At 33.9% G+C, this 24,933-nt stretch overlaps 1 long non-coding RNA gene and 1 pseudogene across 1 annotated transcript; both read right to left on the bottom strand.

The window, feature by feature from the left end:
• Positions 1–55: 55 nt before the first annotated feature.
• LOC137635962 (multiple epidermal growth factor-like domains protein 6) lies at positions 56–24,536 on the bottom strand (annotated as a pseudogene).
• LOC137635963 (uncharacterized) lies at positions 9,783–15,596 on the bottom strand. The gene is made up of 5 exons (XR_011042871.1): positions 15,466–15,596; positions 14,443–14,562; positions 12,198–12,344; positions 11,398–11,490; positions 9,783–9,845 (listed from the first exon to the last, which is right to left on the bottom strand). It is a non-coding gene; the product is annotated as an uncharacterized lncRNA (long non-coding RNA).
• Positions 24,537–24,933: the final 397 nt, after the last annotated feature.

The following is a 24,933-nucleotide window of genomic DNA, read 5'->3' as shown; positions in this document are numbered from 1 at the left end:
CATAATAAAAGTAACGGATAAAGAGAAGTTTTACGTACCAATTGGGCAACGGATATCACAGTTTTCCCCAGTATATCCCGGAGCACATATACACTGTCCGCTTCGCGGATCGCAAGAACCACCATTTTCACATAGGCATAAACTGTTGCATTCTGCACCGTAGAATCCAGATGGACATTCTGCATTAAAAAATGGAATTGTTATAACTAGATTTGCTTTGTAGTGCATTATTAGTAATTAATTATTACTTTCTTAACATTCATTATTAATTCTTGCTAAAGCATATATGAACACTTTTCCCAATTGTTTTCCTTACATTGAGGGGTCGGTTGGCTGAAAACTATGAAGAGTGATGACTCTGAACTATGAAGCGTTGGAAGACCCAGGGCTACAAGCTGAGAACTATGAAGCGTGAAGTGGGAGATGATGAATGGGGAAGTATTGAATTAAATGCTCAAGATAGAGACGACTGGCGAAATCTAACCAAGGCCATTTGTGTCATTAGATTTGTGTCATTAGGCGTAGAAGGAGATGGTGATAATGATATGCCCTCTCCAATGCCTTCTATATCAAAGGCCTCCTCTTCCACCAAACCTCTTCTCTCCATATCATCCTTCACCTTATCTCACCATCTAATCCTTTGCCTTCCTCTTGATCCTCTTCCAAAACAGGCGGGGTCGATGTTTCTGACCAGCGTTCTCCATCTACCTCTGTCCCACACTTCATTGCCGGTTAATCCCTTTGATCGAAGGTCATCCTTGATACAGTCCACCCACCTTCGCTTTGGTCTCCCTCTCCTTCTCGTTCCCTGTACCTCCATTTCCATCACTCCTCCCGATATACTGTTCATCTCTTCTCATGACATGACCATACCACCTCAGTCTACTTTCTTGGATCTCATCTGATAGTTCTTTAACTCCTGTGGTACCCCTAATTACCTCATTCCGTACCTTATCTCTTCTGTGAATACGAGGTAGTATCTACCTGTCCCACACTTCATCACCGGTTAATCCCTTTGATCGAAGGTCATCCTTGATACAGTCCATCCACCTACGCTTTGGTCTCACTCTCCTTCTCATTCCCTGTACCTCCATTTCCATCACTCTCCTCCCAATATACTGTTCATCTCTTCTCACGACATGACCATACCACCTCTGTCTACTTTCTTCACCGGTTAATCCCTTTGATCGAAGGTCATCCTTGATACAGTCCATCCACCTTCGCTTTGGTCTCCCTCTCCTTCTCGTTCCCTGTACCTCCATTTCCATCACTCTCCTCCCAATATACTGTTCATCTCTTATCACGACATGACCATACCACCTCAGTCTACTTTCTTGGATCTTATCTGATAGTTCTCTAACTCCTGCGGTACCCCTAATTACCTCAGGTATCTTATCTCTTCTGTGAAGAGGAGGGAGTATCTGAGAGATAAAAAATACGCCTTCCAACTCACCTAGTTCACAGAACCGACCATAACGACCTTCGGTGCAGTCGCAACAGCCGGTGAATCGGTTGCATGAGCTGTTAGCTTGACAGCCGCACTCTAATTGGCAGTTAGGCCCGTAGTGGTCAGGTGGACAGGGGTCGTTACAGGTGGGTCCCGTCCATCCGATGTTGCATTGACAGAAGCCGGTTTCTGATGATAATAATAATAATAATAATAATAATAATAATAATAATAATAATAATAATAATAATAATGTCTTTTAAGACTTTTTATGTCCAATTATAATAACAACAACAACACCATACTACTACTACTTCTACTACTACTACTACTACTACTACTACTACTACTACTACTACTACTACTAATAATAATAATAATAATAATAATAATAATAATAATGATGAAATAATAATAATAATAATAATAATGATTATGATTATGAAAAAAATAATAATAATAATAATAATAATATTAATATTAATATTATTAATAATAATATTATTAATATTAATATTATTAATGATAATATCATTAATAATAATAAAAATAATAGTAATGATAATAATAATAATAAATACTCACTCGGATTACAAATACCATTATTATAGCACTTGCATTCTGAACTGCAGCCGATGCCCCAAGTATTAGGAGGGCATCGAATACCACAGGTGCTTCCGGTATACCCTGCTGGGCATTGGCAGACGCCATCTTGGTTGCATTGGCCTCCGTGCTGGCAGTCACAAAGCTAGAGAGAGAGAGAGAGAGAGAGAGAGAGAGAGAGAGAGAGAATGAAATTCAGTAAAATGTACCCAGTAATCATATTGAGAGAGAGAGAGAGAGAGAGAGAGAGAGAGAGAGATTCAGTACACGTACCCAGTGATCATATTAAGAGAGAGAGAGAGAGAGAGAGAGAGAGAGAGAGAGAGAGATGAAATTCAGTACATGTACCCAATAATGATTTTGAGAGAGAGAGAGAGAGAGAGAGAGAGAGAGAGATTCAGTACATGTACCCAGTAATCATATTAAGAGAGAGAGAGAGAGAGAGAGAGAGAGAGAGAGAAAAATGACCCAATAATCATATTGAGAGAGAGAGAGAGAGAGAGAGAGAGAGAGACCCAATAATCATATTGAGAGAGAGAGAGAGAGAGAGAGAGAGAGAGAGAAAGAGAGAGAGAGAAAAAAAAAAATTCAGTACATGCGCCCAATAATCATATTGAGGGAGAGAGAGAGAGAGAGAGAGAGAGAGAGAGAGAGAGATTAATAATCCACGCTTTAAAAACTTAAGTTTATTTATATGCAAATTATTTTCTGCTAATTATTAAGGTAAATTTGTGTTCACCTATCACAGTTTTCATGTATTTTACCTATATCTAAGGGCTGAATTAAGTAATATCTACAAATACAATGGTAATAATCTCTATTATCAACTACTGTACGCGACCCGTCAAAATGACTGATTAATATATCGATAGATATACAGACACACGCAACCTCCTCTCACAGTGGAAAAAAATAGTTTATTAAAAATTAAAAGAATTCTAAGTTTAATTATCTCCTAACTATATTTTCAAATAATGGAGACCATTTAACTATTGTCCATTTCTTTTAGCGAGGCAGATTTGCACCGACTCGCAGCGGTGCCCATTTAGCTCGGTAAAGTTTCCTGATCGCTGATTGGTTAGAATTATATCTTCCAACCAATCAGCGATCGGGAAAATTTACAGAGCTAAAAGGGCACCGCTGGGAGTCGGTGCAAATCTGCCTCGCTGATTTGCACAGACTTGCAGCGGTGCCCTTTTAGCTCGGAAAAGTTTCTTGATCGCTGATTGGTTCGAATTATCTTGTCCAACCAATCAGCGATCCGGAAACTTTTACGAGCTAAAAGGGCACCGCTGCGAGTCGGTGCAAATCTGCCTCGCTGATTTGCACCGACTCGCAGCGGTGCCCTTTTAGCTCGGAAAAGTTTCCTGATCGCTGATTGGTTGGACGAGATAATTCTAACCAATCAGCGATCAGGAAACTTTTCTGAGCTAAAAGGGCACCGCTGCGAGTCGGTGCAAATCTGCCTCGCTGATTTGCACCGACTCGCAGCGGTGCCCTTTTAGCTCGGAAAAGTTTCCTGATCGCTGATTGGTTAGAATTATCTCGTCCAACCAATCAGCGATCAGGAAACTTTTACGAGCTAAAAGGGCACCGCTGGGAGTCGGTGCAAATCTGCCTCGCTAAAAAAAAATGACTATAATTCCCATTCTAAAGATAAAATTATAGATAACTAAATGCTTTTATTTCTCTTACCAAATCACACTTTTCTCCATAGTAACCCAAAGGGCATTCCCGTCGGCAGTCCTCACCGCGAGTTCCCGTAGGGCAGTGGCAATCTCCCGTTGAAGCATTACAGAGTTGTGACCTATTGCAAAGGCATTTGTTTTTGCAACCTTGGCCCCAGTATCCTTCAGGGCACTCTGAAAATGCAGAAAGTATAAAAAAGGTTATATTCTTTACTCTTGTTATATTTCTCATTTTTTTCAATTATTATTATTATTATTATTATTATTATTATTATTATTATTATTATTATTATTATTATTATTATTTGCTAAGCTACAACCCTAGTTGGAACAGCAGGATGCTATAAGCCCAGGGGCTCCAAGAGGATAAAATAGTAATGAGGAAAGGAAACAATAAAAAATAAAATATTTCAAGAAAAGTAACAACATTAAACTATAAATATAAACTATAAAAACTTTAATAAAACAAGAGGAAGAGAAATAAGATGGCATAGTGTGCCCGAGTGTACCCTCAAGCAAGGTAAAAAACTATTATTATTATTATTATTATTATTATTATTATTATTATTATTATTATTATTATTATTATTATTACTTGCTAAGCTACAATTCTTTCCTAAGTTTTCTCTGGTCATGGGCTAAAATAAGACACTTTTTTACTACTGCATTTGAAAGGATCTCTGATACTTACTACTTTCGCAGAATATTCCTACGTATCCAGGTGGGCATATGCACGACCCAGTAACATGATTGCAACTACTCTCTCCAGTGCAATTGCAAGACTGTTTGCAGTTTTCACCCCAAAATCCTTTAAGAGAGAAAAATAATTTTATGTAAGTGTTAGTTTTCATTGAAACCGTTTTAATTTATGTGGTTGATAGTTTTCATTGAAACAGTTTTAATTTATATGGTTGATAGTTTTCAGTGAAACAGTTTTAATTTGTATCGTTCACCAATCTGATATTTCAAAACATTTCAAATCTCTCTCTCTCTCTCTCTCTCTCACATATCGTTCTACAATCTGATATTCAAAACATTTCATATCTCTCTCTCTCTCTCTCTCTCTCTCTCTCTCTCTCTCACATATCGTTCTACAATCTGATATTTCAAAACATTTCATATCTCTCTCTCTCTCTCTCTCTCTCTCTCTCTCTCTCTCAATATAATCATATCGTTCTACAATCTGATATTTCAAAACATTTCATATCTCTCTCTCTCTCTCTCTCTCTCTCTCTCTCTCAATATAATCATATCGTTCTACAATCTGATATTTCAAAACATTTCATATCTCTCTCTCTCTCTCTCTCTCTCTCTCTCTCTCTCAATATAATCATATCGTTCTACAATCTGATATTTCAAAACATTTCATATCTCTCTCTCTCTCTCTCTCTCTCTCTCTCTCTCTCAATATAATCATATCGTTCTACAATCTGATATTTCAAAACATTTTATATCTCTCTCTCTCTCTCTCTCTCTCTCTCTCTCCCTCTCTCAAATGATCATATCGTTCTACAATCTGATATTACAAAACATCTAAAATCTCTCTCTCTCTCTCTCTCTCTCTGATATAATCAGATCGCTCAACACTGATATTATAAAACATCTCAAATCTCTCTCTCTCTCTCTCTCTCTCTCTCTCTCTCTCTCAATATAATCACATCGTTCTACAATCTGATATTACAAAAAAATTCAAAACTCTCTCTCTCTCTCTCTCTCTCTCTCTCTCTCTCTCAATATAATCACACAACAATCTGATATTTCAAACATTTTAAATCTCTCTCTCTCTCTCTCTCTCTCTCTCTCTCTCTCAATATAATCACACAACAATCTGATATTTCAAAACATTTCAAATCTCTCTCTCTCTCTCTCTCTCTCTCTCTCTCTCTCTCAATATAATCATATCGTTCTACAATCTGATATTTTCAAAACATTTCAAATCTCTCTCTCTCTCTCTCTCTCTAAATATAATCATATCGTTCAACAATCTGATATTTCAAAACATTTCAAAGCTCTCTCTCTCTCTCTCTCTCTCTCTCTCTCTCTCTCAATAATTAGATCCTTCAACAATCTGATATTTCAAAAATACTCAAAACTCTCTCTCTCTCTCTCTCTCTCTCTCTCTCTCTCTCTCTCTCGCTCTCTCTCTCTCTCTCTCAATATAATCATATCGTTCAACAATCTGATATTACAAAACATTTCAAAACTCTCTCTCTCTCTCTCTCTCTCTCTCTCTCTCTCAATATAATTATATCGTTCGCCAATCTGATTTATCAAAACTTAAAATCTCTCTCTCTCTCTCTCTCTCTCTCTCTCTCAACTTACCTTCACGACACGGTATATGGCAATACTGCCCGAGCCAACCAGGAGTGCATTTGCAGTCTCCCGTCAATAGATGGCACTGGGCGCCATTTTGGCACTTGCAATTCTGCTGGCACCCTGGTCCATATTTTCCTTCGGTGCATTTTTCGGTCTTTAGGTCCAATATTGGTAGAACGCTATTATCTAATGATGAGAAAACATTAATTATTATTGATATTGTTTTTTTATAGGTTTTTATATAGTTGATTATTATGTATGTGATGATTAATAGAAAATGTTGAAGCATTAATTGCATAGTTTTTATTTAGGTTTTTATATTGTTCGTTAATATGTATATGATTTTTGATAAAAATATATTACAAGAATAATTATACACTTTTTAATTGATGATATATATATATATATATATATATGTATATATATATGTATATATATATATGTATATATATATATAAACACATATACATATATATATATATATATATATACAAAAACTCACACACACACACACACTATATATATATATATATAAATATATATATTTATATATATATATATAAACACATATACATATATATATATATATATACATATATATATATAAACTCACACACACACTCACACACACATATATATATATATATGAGTGTGTGTGTGAGTTTTTGTATATATATATATATATATATGTATATATATGTATATATATATATTTATATATATATAAACACATACATATATATATATATACATACAAAAACTCACACACACACACATACACACACACATATATATATATATATATATATGTATATATATATATATATAAATACATATACGTATATATATATATATATATATAAAAACTCACACACACACTCACACACACACACATATATATATATATATATATGTATATATATATATATATGAGTGTGTGTGTGAGTTTTTGTATATATATATATATAAATATATATATATATATATATGTGCGTGTGTGTGTGTGGTGTGTGCGTGTGTAAGTACCTTGTTCAGTTATCAACTGGGATTTACATATTATTTAATCTCGAACCTACCTTTAATTGGAGCCTTCATATTCCAAGAGAATTTTTCTACATTAATCTGTGTACGAAAGTGTGTTTATAATAATAACAATAATAATAATAATAATAATAATAATAATAATAATAATAATAATAATAATAATAATAATAATAATAACACACTTACTATGGGAAACATTTGCTGTCTTTAGCAAGAGGATCACAAGGGCATGTTCCGTCGACGGGGTTGCAGACGCCCCCCGCACCACAGCGACACCTCCGGTGGCATTCAGGTCCCCAAAATCCGCCCGGGCATGGGCGTGAGCACCTCCTCCCTTGCCAGCCTGAATGGACGCCCAAAAAGGATAGCGTTAGCTTTGCGCTTAAAGAAGATTGAGATGAACTTTAGGTAAGAGATTGATTATTGAAAAGGATAAGTTGCTGTCAGGAAGGGAGGCTGAGATGGTATGGACACCTGATGAGGAGAGATGAGGACCACGTTGGGAGACATACTATGGAGATGGAGGTTCAGGGAAGAAGAAGAAGAGGGAGACCAAGAAAGAGATGGAGGGACTGTGTGAGAGGAGACTTACAGGAGAAGGGGGATTGATGAGGCAGAAGCGCAGAATAGAAAAAGATGGAAACGGCTCATCCGCAACGGCGACCCCATATAAAAATGGGAACCAGCTGGGAAGAAGATAAGTTGCTGTCAGATTTGATACCAGCTCAGTGTTGCTGTCAGATTTGATACCAAAGAAGAAGAAGAAGATGATTTGATACCAGCTTAATGTTAGGTAACCAATGGAGGTACAGGGAACGAGGAGGAGAGGGAGACTGAAGCGAAGGTGGATGGACTGTATCAAGGATGACCTTCGATCAAAGGGATTAACCGGTGATGAAGTGTGGGACAGAGGATGGTGATCTGGGGCAGAAATAAACCACAGAATACACGCAGGATGAAAGAATTGGAAAAAAAAAGTGCGTGGAGTACTATGCGACAGGAAAATAGGGGTTAACTTAAAAGGTAAAGTACACAGGACAGTTGTGAGACCGGCAATGATGTATGGAGCGGAGACGTAGGCAATAAAGAAGACAGAAGAGAAGAAACTGGATGTGGCATAGATGAGAATGTTGAGATGGATGTTTGGGGTGACAAGAAGAGATAAGATACGGAATGAGGTAATTAGGGGTACCGCAGGAGTTAGAAAACTATCAGATAGAGATCCAAGAAAGTAGACTGAGGTGGTATGGTCCTGTCATGAGAAGAGATGAAGAGTATATTGGGAGGAGAGTAATGGAAATGGAGGTACAGGGAACGAGAAGGAGAGGGAGACCAAAGCGAAGGTGGATGGGACTGTATCAAGGATGACCTTCGATCAAAGGGATTAACCGTGATGAAGTGTGGGACAGAGGATGGTGATCTGGGGGAAGAAATAAACCACAGAATACACGCAGGATGAAAAGAATTGGAAAAAAAAGTACGTGGAAGTACTATGCGACAGGAAAATAGGGGTTAAGTTGAAAGGTAAAGTACACAGGACAGTTGTGAGACAGCCATGATGTATGGAGTGGAGACGTTGGCAATAAAGAAGACAGAAGAGGAAAAAGATGGATGTGGCAGAGATGAGAATGTTGAGATGGATGTGTGGGGTGACAGAAGAGATAAGATACGGAATGAGGTACTTAGGGGCACCACAGGAGTTAGAAAACTATCAGATAAGATCCAAGGAAGTAGACTGAGGGTGGTATGGTCATGTCATGAGAAGAGATGAACAGTATATTGGAAGAGGATGATGGAAATGGAGGTACAGGGAACGAGAAGGAGAGGGAGACCAAAGCGAAGGTGGATGGACTGTATCAAGGATGACCTTCGATCAAAGGGGTTAACCGGTGAAGAAAGTAGACTGAGGTGGTATGGTCATGTCATGAGAAGAGATGAACAGTATATTGGGAGGAGAGTGATAGAAATGGAGGTACAGGGAACGAGAAGGAGAGGGAGACCAAAGCGAAGGTGGATGGACTGTATCAAGGATGACCTTCGATCAAAGGGATTAACCGGTGATGAAGTGTGGGGACAGAGGTAGATGGAGAAAGCTGGCCAGAAACATCGACCTCACATAAAAGTGGGAAAAGATGCAGACAAAGAAGAAGTTAAATTTATATGAGATTGAAAAAATAGAGATAGCTCGTTCTCATGCAAATAAATATAAATATAATCAAATAAATATTGTATAATTTACTGTTTTTCGAGCGATGAATACAATATATATCAGAAAAAAATAATCAAAACTATATACAGTACAAACTCGTTCTCATTCAAATAATTGAAAATAGAAATATTTACTCATCTATAATTTACTGTTTGCCAGCAATGAATACAATATACTGTATATATCAGGAAAAAAAAATAATCAAAACTATATAAATATGATTACTAAATGAAACCTACACTCATTTTCATTTAAATAAATACAGATAAAAATATTAATCTATAATTTACTGTTTTCGAGAGATAAAGACAATAATATATATCAGAAAAAAATATTCAAAACTATATCCATTTGATGAATTATCATACGTGGTTACTGCATGCAACCTACGACTACTGACGGACGTCGTACGTGAATACAATTAATTCTCGTACCTGACTTGCAAGTGCAGACGCCAGAGATTGTGGTTGCAAGTTTGCATTGTTGCGACAGTTGCATTGGAGAGAGCATTGTTGTCCGTAGGCTCCTTCTTCGCAGGCTGTTGGAAAGGAACGTGGAAATGTTAATTGTTTGAAATTCTCTCTCTCTCTCTCTCTCTCTCTCTCTCTCTTCAAGATGTCAGAGAACATCAAATCATTCTCTCTCTCTCTCTCTCTCTCTCTCTCTCTCTTCAAGATGCCAGATAAACATCAAATCATTCTCTCTCTCTCTCCTCTCTCTCTCTCTCTCTCTCTTCAAGATGCCAGAGAACATCAAATCATTCTCTCTCTCTCTCTCTCTCTCTCTCTCTTCAAGATGCCAGAGAACTTCAAATCATTCATTTCTCTCTCTCTCTCTCTCTCTCTCTCTCTCTCTTCAAGTTGCCAGAGAACTTCAAATCATTCACTTCTCTCTCTCTCTCTCTCTCTCTCTCTCTCTCGATGTATATTGATTTAATTCCTGTTACAGCTTTTGAACATTACTTTCATTACAACATGTCATTATAATTACAAACATTTGCACCACTGCAAACATACAATGAATTTTTACAATGTATATCAATGAATTTAACTTTACATATATATATGTTTACCCAGCAAACGAAGTTGGAAGGCGGTTATGTTTTATCCCCTGTTTTGTGTGTGTGTGTGTTTGTTTGTGAACAGCTTCCTGGCCACAGTTTTAATCGTAGACATATAAATGTTTATGTTTACCTCCGCCAACGAAGTTGGAAGGAGGTTATGTTTTACCCCCTGTTTGTGTTTGTTTATTTGTGAACAGCTCCTGGCCATAATTTCAATCGTAGAGTAATGAAACTTGCAGGGATTAACTGTTATGTAAAAAGCTGGAAATGATTACATTTTGGAAGGTCAAGGTCAAAGGTCAAGCAAAATGTCCACTTCACGTAATCAGCCATAAGTTTGGACATCGTTGTCACATAGACTTCAAACTTGGTTCATATATAAGTGTATGAAAATCCACGCCAATTAATACATGTTAAGGTCAAAGGTCAAGGTCATAGTCAATCAAAATGTCCAATTCACGTAATCAGGCAATAGTTGGGGGACATCATGTGTCACAGACTTGAAACTTGGTTCATATTTGAGTGTATGAAAATCCACGCCTATTAATACATATTATTTTGCTTGACCATTAACTTGACCTTTGACCTTTGTCAAAGGTCAAGTTAATGGTCAAGCAAAATGTCCAATTCATGTAATCAGCCATAAGTTTGGACATCATTGTCACAGACTTCAAACTTTGTTCATATATAAATATTTATTTTAATGTTGTTACTGTTCTTAAAATATTTTATTTTCCCTTGTTTCCTTTCCTCACTGGGCTATTTTCCCTGTTGGGGCCCCTGGCCTTATAGCATCCTGCTGTTCCAACTAGGATTGTAGCTTAATAATAATAATAATAATAATAATAATAATAATAGTGTATGAAAATCCACGCCAATCAATACACGTTAAGGTCAAAGGTCAAAGCTCAAGGTTAAGCAAAAGGTCGAGCAATAAGCTGCCACAGCGTAGGTCTGCGCTCTACTGAGTACCCCTCTAGTTCATACATGTATTTAAATATCCGTTTTGTAATCTATGTATACATACGTAGTTCGCAGTGTGTTCCCTTCCATCCGGCTGTACACGTACATTTTCCTGATACTGGGTTGCAGCGGCCTTTGTTTTTGCAATTGCATTTACCTGTTTGTAGGTGAGAAGAGGGGATTGTTGTTATTATTTTTTATTTTATTACTATTGGAAGTGGTAGTATACGTGCATGCATACATACATACATACATATACTTATGTTAAAACATACATACATACATACATACATACATATACTTATGTCAAAACTTACATACATACATAACTTATGTTAAAATATACATACAGTACATACATACATACGTACATACATACATACATACATATACTTACGTTAAAAATTATGTGTTCCTCCATGTGTGTGTGTATATATATATATATATATATATACACATATGTATATATATATACATATATATATATACACATATGTATATATATACATATATATATATATATATATATGTAGATCTATATACATACAATTATTACATTTATATATGTTACATTATAAGAATAGTATAATATATATATATACATATACATTATATATATATATATATATATATATGTATATATATATATATATATATTCATTTATCTATTCATTATATTCATATATGTTATATATATATACATATGTATATACACTATATATATATATTTATGTATATATACTGTATATATACATGCATACATACATACTGTATACATATAAATCTACTCGTTGTCACCCCTAACGCAACTCCCATTCAATTACAGCTCAAGTAAAATCTTCTAATAAATATAAAGCATCTTACTTTCAGGGTTATCTTGCCCCAGTTCATAGGGACCAATGGGCTTGTAAGTCCAGATAACGTCTTCAATCAGCGTCTTGAAATCATGTCTGGAAGACGCTGAAGACTCGGAGAATTCCTCGAGGCTAGTGCTCTCATTGCTAGGAATACCTGTAAGGAAAGAGGATAGGGAATGAGGTCATTAGGGGTACCACAGGAGTTAGAGAACTATCAGAAAAGATCCAAGTAGATTGAGGTGGTATGGTCATGTCGTGAGAAGAGGTGAACAGTATATTGTTCAGTGGCCACTTTTCCTCTTGCTAAGGGTAGAAGAACTATCAGATAAGATCCAAGTAGACTGAGGTGGTAAGGTCATGTCGTGAGAAAAGATGAACAGTATATTGTTCATTGGCCACTTTCCTCTTGCTATTTATTTATTTATTTATTTCCTTTCCTCACTGGACTATTTTTCCCTGTTGGAGCCCTTGGGCTTATGGCATCTTGCTTTTCCAATTAGGGTTGTAGCTTGGCTAATAATAATAATAATAATAATAATAATAATAATAATAATAATAATAAGGATAGAAGAACTATCAGATATGATCCAAGACAGTAGATTGAGGTGGTATGGTCATGTCGTGAGAAGAGATGAACAGTATATTTAGTGGCCAACTTTCCTTTTGCTAAGGGTAGAAAAGACTCTTTAACAATGGTAAGCTTCTCCTCTAGGAGGACACTCCAAAATCAAACCATTGTTCTCTAGTATTGGGTAGTGCCATAGCCTCTGTACCATGGTCTTCCACTTTCTTGGGTTAGAGTTCTCTTGCTTGAGGGTACACTCGGGCATACTATTCTATTTAATTTCTCTTTCTCTTGTTTTGTTAAAGTTTATATAGTTTATATAGGAGATATTTATTTTAATGATGTTACTCTTCTTAAGATATTTTATTTTTCACCTTTTCCTTTCCTCCCTGGGCTATTTTCCCCTGTTGGAACCCCTGGGCTTATAGCATCCTGCTTTTCCAACTAGGGTTGTAGCTTAGCAAGTAATAATGATAATAATAAAATTTTGAGGAGAGTGATGGAAATGGAGGTGCAGGGAACGAGAAGGAGAGGGAGACCAAAGCGAAGGTGGATGGACTGTATCAAGGATGACCTTCGATCGAAGGTATTAACGGTGATGAAGTGTGGGACAGAGGTAGATGGAGAAAGCTAGCCAGAAACATCGACCCCACATAGAAGTGGGGAAAGATGCAGACGAAGAAGAAGAAGAAGAAGAAGAAGAAGAAAAAGATTGTCTCCTGCTACGTCTATTGACGCAGCCAGGTGCTAAAAGGATATTGCAATGAATTTCAAGCAATGCTTACAGTGCATTATTTCAGGTACACTGATGACACTACCCGTTTTCTTTCACTGAGGATATGAGTAAATAAAAGTGTACAGTACTTCACTTTAATGACATGGAAAGCTAAGCAGTACTCATTACTATATACTGTTGAATCAGTAGAACTTCAAAGTTCAAAGTTGGAGCAAATGCTTTTTTGTTGACCAGGCGGACATGAGTCTTTTTATAGTTTATTTATGACATATCTGTTTTTGACATTGCTAATAGTTTATATATGACATGTCTGTTTTGACGTTGTTACTTTTTTTAGAATGATTTAATTGTTAATTTGTTCTCTTCATTTATTTATTTCCTTATTTCCTTTTCTCACTGAGCTATTTTTCCCTGTTGGAGCCCCTGGGCTTATAGCATCTTGCTTTTCCAACTAGGGTTGTAGCTTGGATAGTAATAATAATAATAATAATAATAATAATAATAATAATAATAATAATAATAATAATAATAATACTGTACTGTACTGAGAAGTGGATTATTATTATTATTATTATTATTATTATTATTATTATTATTTGCTAAGCCACAACCCTAGCTGGAAAAGCAGGATGCTATAAGCCCAGGGGCCCCAACAGGGAAAATAGCCCAGTGAGGAAAGGAAACGAGGAAAAATAAAATATTTTAAGAAGAGTAACAACAGTAAAATATATACAATAAAAACTTTACCAAAACAAAAAGAGAAATTAGATAGAATAGTGTGCCCGAGTGTACCCTCAAGCGAGAGAACTCTAACCCAAGACCATGGAAGAATATGAAACAGAGGCTAATTTATTCCTTTTTAAAGTTTATAGAGAATTGAATACCTGTTCTGAAAAGTCACTCAGGACTTTGTTGGAAAAACTCCCATCAAACACATTTAAGGATACTTACGCTTGCAATTCGTTTCATCCTGCAACTGGAAGCCTTTCCTACAGGAGCAATTATAGGATCCTTCTGTATTGCTGCATGTGTGTTCACAGCCTCCGTTATCCTCAGAGCATTCGTCTATGTCTGCACCAGGAATAAAAGGAGGCTTAAAAAATATATAAATTATCAGTTTTTATAATACGTTATAAATTAGAATTTTAAAGATATTCGTCACTTTTTATGGAATTAGAAGAAGTTGATTATTTTTTTTTTTTATTATTATATTTTGGTGATTTACAAATGACGAATACGAAAAGTAATGACACTTGATTTATTACTTATGGATGGAACGTTTTGGTCATATGAAATATAAGTTTAATTTCCGTACACATATATACATAGATACATACATTAATGGACGAAAGTACTAACTCATACCGACTTTTAATTTTTCCTTTCGGGGCTATAATACATACATACACATACACATACACATGCACACACACACACACACACATATATATATATATATATATATAGATGTGTGTGTGTGAGTGTGTGTGTGCATACACATGTACAGACTCGAATTAGTTTATCACCTAATCTTTAATGTATATATATATATATATATATATATGTATATATATATATATATATATATATTTATATATATATGTGTGTGTGTGAGTGTGTGTGTGCATACACATGTACAGACTCGAATTAGTTTATCACCTAATCTTTAATGTATATATATATATATATATATATGTATATATATATATATATATATATATTATATATATATGCATATATATTTATATGTGTATATATATATATATATATATACACATAAATAAATATATATATATATATACATATATTATATATATATATATATATATACATACATACATACATACATACATATATGACATATATGTGCATTCATACAATACAAATACATTGATACATTCATAATCACAAATTTAAAAATTACGAATCCATACCTAACCACCAAAGAAAACCAAATTAAATTAACTTAATTACCTTGACACGAAAAGCCATCAATCTCAAGACTGAATCCTGACTGACAGACACACACGTAGCCATCATCGCTGTCAAAACAGTCATGCTGGCACTTACGGTCTGGGTCTTGGTTCTCGCAGGTTTTTGGCTGAAAAGGGGGGAGGGGGGGAATTAGAAATGTTGATTTTATTCTCTATATTGTATAAGGAAAGAATGAATGGTATATTTTTATGTTGATTGAACTATTGCATGAGTGTCTCTATGCATATTTCTAAGTTATATAAATATAAATATAAATATATGTATGTATGTATGTATGTATGTATGTGTGCTGTATATATATACAGTATATATATATATATATATATGTATATATATATTTATATATATATATATATATAAATTCATAAATATTTCTATATATAATATATATATATATAATATATATATAAATTTTATATATATTTTCTATATATAAAAAAATATACATATAAATATAAATTTATATACATTTATGTATATAAATAATATACACACACACACACACATATATATATATATATATATGTATATACATATATATATATATATAATATATCCAAATTAATCTATGCTCAATGTGTTCAAACAATTTAACACTATGCTGAAACACTAACCCACACAAATTTTAAGAGAGAGAGAGAGAGAGAGAGAGAGAGAGAGAGACTCCTTTTTTTAACAATAACTCACACTTGCTTGACATGTCTTGTGCCATCTATATGAAGATCATAGCCGTGAAGGCAAGAACAGACGCCCCCTTCCGGTCCGTCATCGCATTTATGTTGGCACCCGCCATTTTCCTATTTGGCAGTTGAGGATCGTTAACTCGGTTTTATTCACTGTAGGGGAAGGAATGAGGATTTTAAATATTTTAATTATAAAATAATAAGAATAAGCAATATGTGTATGCTGAAAGAATAAAAAAAATGAGGATTTTCAACATTTTAATTAAAAAATAATAAGAATAAGGAATATATGTATGCCAAAAAAAAGGCTTTTAAATATTTTATCTGAAAAAAAGGATAAGAAATATATCTATGCCGAAGGAATAGGGCTTTTAAACCTTTTATTTAGAAAATAATAAGAATAAGGAATATATATATGCCGAAAGAATAAAAATAATAAGGCTTTTAAATATTTTATTTAAAAATAAATTAAGAATAAGAAATATATATGTATGCCGAAAGAATAAAATAATAACGCTTTTAAACATTTTATTTGAAAAGAAATAAGAATAAGAAATATATGTATGCTGAAAGAATAAAAAAATAAGGATTTTAAAAACTTTATTTAAAAAAAATTTAAGAATAAGCAATATATGTATGCCGGAAGAATGAAAGAATAAGGCTTTTAAACCTTTTATATGAAAAGAAATAAGAATAAGGAATATATGTATGCTGAAAGAAGAAAAAAATAAGGATTTTAAAAATTTTATTTAAAAAGAAATATTTAAAAAAATAAAATATAAGAATAAGAAATATATGTATACCGAAAGAATAAGGCTTTTAAACATTTTATTTGAAAAGAAATAAGAAATATATGTATACAAAAGAATAAAATAATAAGGCTTTTAAACATTTTATTTGTAAAGAAACAAGAATAATTTTCGTTTTGTTAGTTAACTAATTAAGAATACTGTACGCAACCAGTCAAATATGACGGCTAAATATTTAGATAGATATGCATAGGTACAGATTTTTTTTTATGTTGACCAGTTGACAAGAGTCTTTTAATAGTTTATATATGACATATCTGGTTTTGATGTTGTTACTGTTTTTAGAATGATTTATTGTTAATTTATCCTCATCATTTATTTATTTCCTTATTTCCTTTCCTCACTGAGCAATTTTTCCCTATTTGAACCCTTGGGATTGTAGCATCTTGCTTTTCCAACTAGGGTTGTAGCTTGGCTAATAATAATAATAATAATAATAATAATAATAATAATAATAATAATAATAATAATAACAGATTCTCAAAGTCTCACTTTTCGGGGAAATTTTCCTCCGTTCCAAAGGTCCAATTGGCTTGTACGTGAAGATGATGTCTTCGGTCATCGTTTTGAAGTCATGCCTTGACGAAGCTGATAATTCCGTGAACTCCTCCATATCAGGGCTGCTTATCTTTGGACCTGTTATGACTAAGAGAGAGATTTGATGTTACTGGGTGACATATATTCACTGTTAAAAGCTAAGTTTGCAGTAAAAAAAAGAATTAAAAAAAAAAAAAAAAAAATTCCTGGACGAAAGTACTTACTCCAATCAAGTCTTTTCATTGGTTCTTTCGGGGCTATAGTACACACACACACACACACACACACACACACACGTTTCAAAAACGGATATACTGACGTTAAGGAGTGATATTACGGTCACCAAACCGTAAAAGATAATAAAAATACAGTAAAAATTACGGTCGCCTGTTAAAAATTTGCCGTAAAATAGTAAAAATCCTGGAATAAATGTTGCCAGGCATTTACCGTTTTAAAAAAGGATATATTGACGTTAAGGAGTGATATTACGGTCACCAAACCGTAAAAGATAATAAAAATACAGTAAAAATTACGGTCGCCTGTTAAAAATTTGCCGTAAAATAGTAAAAATCCTGGAATAAATGTTGCCAGGCATTTACCGTTTTAAAAAAGGATATATTGACGTTAAGGAGTGATATTACGGTCACCAAACCGTAAAAGATAATAAAAATACAGTAAAAATTACGGTCGCCTGTTAAAAATTTGCCGTAAAATAGTAAAAATCCTGGAATAAATGTTGCCAGGCATTTACCGTTTTAAAAAAGGATATATTGACGTTAAGGAGTGATATTACGGTCACCAAACCGTAAAAGATAATAAAAATACAGTAAAAATTACGGTTGCCAGTTGAACATTTGCCGTAAAAACGGTAAAAATCCTGGAATAAATGTTGCCAGGCATATACCATTTTCACAATGGATATATTGACGTAAAGGAGTGATATTACGGTCACCAACCCGTAAAAGATAATAACAAAGTAGGGTAGAAATTACGGTCGCCTGTATTTTACTGAAATACGGCCGAGAACCATATATTTTTACGGAGAATTTCCGATTAAAATTTCGGTTTCTTTAAGTTTAGGTTGTTAAAAATGCTATACTTTTTTCACCCTACTAGCTAGCTTTTCTTTCTAAGAGCTATATTTATATAGCATGTTTTGGAAGTATATCAACACAAATATATAATATATTTACTCTAAAACAATTAATAAATAATAATAAGATAGATAACAGCAGTAGAAGTAGAATTTAAAAGGTTGGACTGCAAGTTGGAAGAAAACTAGCGGGTACGAGGTTGAAGAAACCTAAACAGTTGGTGCATAAGGTTGAAGGTGGTACTCTAGTCAAGGAGACACTGCAAACCCCCTTTAATGAAGCACTATATCGCAACTCTCTAACCCCATATGGTAAACGTATATTGATTTGATTATTAGGTTTACCGTCATAAGCCAAACATTTATAAGTAAAACTTAACAACTTCGATAAACAAATAGGTCATTGCTGCTTGCTATGTTTAATGGCATACTTCAGAAAAATCTATATTAGCTCCGCCAACGAAGTTGGAAGGAGGTTCTATTTTACCCAGTGTGTGTGTTTGTTTGTATGTGTATGTTTGTGAACAGCTTCCTGGCCACAATTTTAATCGTAGAGTAATGAAACTTGCAGGGATTATTTGTTATGTAAAAAGCTGGAAATGATAAAATTTTGGAAGGTCAAGCCTAAAGGTCAAGGTCATAGTCAATCAAAATGTCCAATTCACGTAATCAGCCATAAGTTTGGACACAGTTGTCACAGAGACTTCAAACTTGATTCATATTTGAGAGTATGTAAATCCACGCCAATTAATGCACGTTAAGGTCAAAGGTCAAGGTTGTGGTTAAGCAAAATGTCCAATTCACGTAGTCAGCCATAAGTTTGGACATCGTTCTCACAGAGACTTCTAACTTGGTTCATATTTGAGTGTATGAAAATCCACGCCAATTAATACATGTTAAGGTCAAAGATCAATGTCAATGTCGAGCAGAAGGTGGAGAAATAAGCTGCCGTGGCGGAGGTCTACGCTTTGCTGAGTGCCCCTCTAGTTATATAGATTTACGTAATGCTATTTTCAAGAAATAGTTCCAAAGAAAAGTGAAAAGCTTACTATCACAATTCCTTTCGTCTGTCATTTCATAACCCTCCCTGCAGGAACAGCTGTAGGATCCTTCCGTGTTGTGGCATTGGTGGGCACATCCTCCGTTGTCCTTCAGGCACTCGTCTACGTCTGAAACCAGAGGTCCACATGGACTTTAAACCTTTTTTTATTTATTTATTTATTTATTTTTTTTTTTTATTTTGATTTTTTTTTTTTTTTTTTTTTTGGATACAAATTGGTGTAAATAAATGGTACAGCTGGAGACAAGAAATCCTGGCAAACAACTCTGAGGAAGTGCACGAGTAACTATACTCAATTTTTTTTTAACGAGGCGCATTTGCACCAACTCGCAGCGGTGCCCTTTTAGCTCGGAAAAGTTTCCTGTAATCTGATTGGTTAGAATGATCTTGTCCAACCAATCAGCATTCAGGAAACTTTTCCGAGCTAAAAGGGCACCCCTGCGAGTCGGCGCAAATCTGACTAAAAAGAATTGACTAAAAAATAGAATGAGTCGGATAATTTGGCATCAGTGGATGGGAGAGGAACTCTCCGCTCAGTAATGGTGTTATAAGGTGCACGTCCTCAGACTGAGGTGTGACAGGGACTCCAGTGTCCAACTGTACATATAAATTACCAATTAAATTAATTTCTCTAACAAAATTATCAAATAATTCACTGCATGAAGATCCTATTTCTATACGTCAATTTATAACTTTAGAAAGGTAATTTTCAAATAGAATGTAATAAATTTAATTAAAGAGAGTTCAGTAATCCAACATTGGAGATATCCTACTAAATTATAGATTATCCTTCACACAAAGGTAACCGAAACAAAATTATCAAATATTGCATGAAGATCCTATTTCTATACGTCAATTTATAACTTTAGAAAGGTAATTTTCAAATATAAGGTAATAAATGTAATTAAAGAGAGTTCAGTAATCCAACATAGGAGATATCAAATTAAAATATAAATTATATTTTATACAAAGGTTACCGTAACAAAATTATCAAATATCATATTGCATGATGATCATATTTCTATATGTCAACTTATAGCTTTCACAAAGTAATTTTCAAATATTAGGTAACAAATGTAATTAAAGAGAGTTTAATAATCCAGCATTGGAGATATCCTACTAAAATATAGATTATCCTTCACACAAAGGTTAAAATAATCACCATTGCATCTAAACCCATCAGAGTCGAGGACGTAACCTAGTCGACATACGCACTCGAAGCCTGAAGACGTCTCCACACATTCCTGCTGACACTGCAGAAACGGCTCTTGAAGACATCCTTCGATCTGCTGTGAGTCAGATATGAATTCATAAATATTAACCAAGATTGAACAATACATCAGCTTCCGGTTGATCAAATAAATGATCTTGCTTGAGGGTACAATTAACCAAGATTGAACAATACATCAGCTTCCGGTTGATCAAATAAATGATCTTGCTTGAGGGTACAATTAACCAAGATTGAACAATACATCAGCTTCCGGTTGATCAAATAAATGATCTTGCTTGAGGGTACAATTAACCAAGATTGAACAATACATCAGCTTCCGGTTGATCAAATAAATGATCTTGCTTGAGGGTACAATTAACCAAGATTGAACAATACATCAGCTTCCGGTTGATCAAATAAATGATCTTGCTTGAGGGTACAATTAACCAAGATTGAACAATACATCAGCTTCCGGTTGATCAAATAAATGATCTTGCTTGAGGGTACAATTAACCAAGATTGAACAATACATCAGCTTCCGGTTGATCAAATAAATGATCTTGCTTGAGGGTACAATTAACCAAGATTGAACAATACATCAGCTTCCGGTTGATCAAATAAATGATCTTGCTTGAGGGTACAATTAACCAAGATTGAACAATACATCAGCTTCCGGTTGATCAAATAAATGATCTTGCTTGAGGGTACAATTAACCAAGATTGAACAATACATAAATTATCTTGCTTGAGGGTACAATTAACCAAGATTGAACAATACATCAGCCTCCGGTTGATCAAATAAATTATCTTGCTTGAGGGTACACTCGGGCATTCTATTCTATCTGATTTCTCTTCCTCTTGTTTTGTTAAAGTTTATATAGGAGATATTTATTTCAAAATATTTTATTTTTCACTTTTCCCTTTCCTCGCTGGGCTATTTTCCCTGTTGGAGCCCCTGGGCTTATAGCATCCTACTTTTCCAACTAGGGGTGTAGCTTAGCAAGTAATAATAATAATAATAATAATAATAATAATAATAATAATAATAATAATAATAGCCTCTGTACCATGGTCTTCCACTGCCTTGGGTTAGAGTTCTCTTGCTTGAGAGTACACTCGGGCATACTATTCTATCTAATTTCTCTTCCTCTTGTTTGGTTAAAGTTTATTTAGTTTATATAGGGGATATTTATTTTAATGATGTTACTCTTCTTAAAATATTTTATTTTTCACTTTTTCCTTTCCTCGCTGGGCTCTTTTCCCTGTTGGACCCCTTGGGCTTATAGCATCCTGCTTTTCCAACTAGGGTTGTAGCTTAGCAAGTAATAATAATAATAATAATAATAATAATAATAATAATAATAATAGTCTCTGTACCATGGTCTTCCACTGCCTTGGATTAGAGTTCTCTTGCTTGAGGGTACACTCGGGCATACTATTCTATCTAATTTCTCTTCCTCTTGTTTTGTTAAAGTTTATTTTGTTTCTATAGGAGATGTTTATTTTAATGATGTTTCTCTTCCTAAAATATTTCATTTTTCACTTTTTCCTTTCCTCGTGGGCTATTTTCATTGTTGGAGCCACTGGGCTTATAGCATAATGCTTTTCCAACTAGGGTTGTAGCTTAGCAAGTAATAATAATAATAATAATAATAATAATAATAATAATAATAATAATAGCCTCTGTACCATGGTCTTCCACTGCCTTGGGTTAGAGTTCTCTTGCTTGAGGGTACACTCGGGCATACTATTCTATCTTATTTCTCTTCCTCTTGTTTTGTTAAAGTTTATATAGTTTACATAGTAGATATTTATTTTAATGATGTTGCTCCTCTTAAAATATTTAATTTTTCACTTTTTCCTTTCCTCGCTGGGCTATTATCCCTGTAGGAGCCCCTGGGCTTATAGCATCCTGCTTTTCCAACTAGGGTTGTAGCTTAGCAAGTAATAATAATAATAATAATAATAATAATAATAATAATAATAATAATAATAATAGCCTCTGTACCATGGTCTTCAACTGCCTTGGGTTAGAGTTCTCTTGCTTGAGGGTACACTCGGGCATACTATTCTATCTAATTTCTCTTCCTCTTGTTTTGTTAAAGTTTATTTAGTTTCTATAGGAGATGTTTATTTGAATGATGTTGCTCTTCTTGAAATATTTCATTTTTCACTTTTTCTTTCCTCGCTGTGCTATTTTCCCTGTTGGAGCCCCTGGGCTTATAGCATCCTGCTTTTCCAACTAGGGTTGTAGCTTAGCAAGTAATAATAATAATAATAATAATAATGTTGACGATGATGATGATAATAATAATAATAATAATAATAATAATAATAATAATGTTGAAGAGGATGATAATGATGACAATAATAATAATAATAATAATAATAATAATAATAATAATAATAATGTTGAAGATGATGATAATGATGATGATGATAATAATAATAATAATATTGATAATAATAATAATACTAATAATAATAATAATAATAATAATAATAATAATGATGATGATGATGATGATGACAATAATAATAATAATAATAATAATAATAACAACAATAATAGTAATGTTGATGATAATGATGATGATGATGACAACAATAATAATAATAATAATAATAATTCTCCGTACCTTACACGACTTGCCATCCAGATCGAGCAAGTACCCAGAATGACAACTGCACTGATTGCCATTGGCAACCTCATGGCAAAGATGATGGCAACCGCCGTTGTTATTATGGCAATTGCCAATGGGATCTTTCTCGGTCACCGATGACAAGGCAACGATTTGCAGTAAATCTGGAATTTGTTATAATGGATAAAAGGATATTTCATTTTATGATGTATAATATAAATGAATAATCTATATGCATTGAAAAATATTTCGTTTTATGATGTATAATATAAATGAATAATCTATATGCATTGAATAATATTTCATTCCATGGTGTATAATACAAATGAATAATCAATATACATTGAATAATATTTCATTTTATGATGTATTATATAAAAATGAATATTCATTATACATTAAATGATTATTCAGAAATAGTTGATGTATAATAAGCAAATTTGTATCTGTGATCATGAAGAAAATAATATTTCATTTTATGATGTATAATATAAATAAATATTCATTATACATTAGATCAGTATTCACAGATAGTTTATTTATAAACGCGAGAGAGAGAGAGAGAGAGAGAGAGAGAGAGAGAGAGGAGAAGAAGAAGAAGAAGAAGAAGAAGAAGAAGGAGTAGGGGAGAGAGAGAGAGAGAGAGAGAGAGAGAGAGAGAAGAAGAAGAAGAAGGAGTAGGGGAGAGAGAGAGAGAGAGAGAGAGAGAGAGAAGAAGAAGAAGAGAGTAGGGGAGAGAGAGAGAGAGAGAGAGAGAGAGAGAAGAAGGAGTAGGGGAGAGAGAGAGAGAGAGAGAGAGAGAGAGAGAGAGAGAGAGAGAGAGAGAGAGATGTCAAATTAAGGGTGTGTATATTATACGTTGTAAAATATCTATTATTATATTATTATTATTATTATTATTATTATTATTATTATTATTATTATTATCTTCTAAGAATGGCAGTTCTGTAATTCTCAGACGAGGGGAAACGCAGTTTAATGAGGAATTGTAGTGCAAGCACAAATCGAAACATCATCTTCCTTCAATCACCTTTATTACAACGTTTCGGACAATTTGTCCATCATCAGGTTCTAGAACCTGATGATGGACAAATTGTCCGAAACGTTGTAATAAAGGTGATTGAAGGAAGATGATGTTTCGATTTGTGCTTGCACTACAGTTCCTTATTATTATTATTATTATTATTAATTGCCAAGCTACAACCCTAGTTGGAAAAGGAGGATGCTATAAGCCCAGGGGCTCCAACGAGGAAAATAGCCCAGTGAGGAAAGGGAAAAGGGAAAAATAAAATATCTTAAGAAGAGTAATATCATTAAAATAAATATCTATATAAACTATATAAACTTGAACAAAACAAGAGGAAGAGAAATTAGATAGAATAGTAGGCCCGAGTGTATGCCCGAGGGTACCCT

The sequence above is a fragment of the Palaemon carinicauda genome, unplaced genomic scaffold (assembly GCF_036898095.1).
Source record: "Palaemon carinicauda isolate YSFRI2023 unplaced genomic scaffold, ASM3689809v2 scaffold203, whole genome shotgun sequence".
NCBI classification, from domain to species: domain Eukaryota; kingdom Metazoa; phylum Arthropoda; class Malacostraca; order Decapoda; family Palaemonidae; genus Palaemon; species Palaemon carinicauda.
Note: the sequence above shows the minus strand (reverse complement) of the source record. Positions and strands in the feature narration are given on the sequence as shown.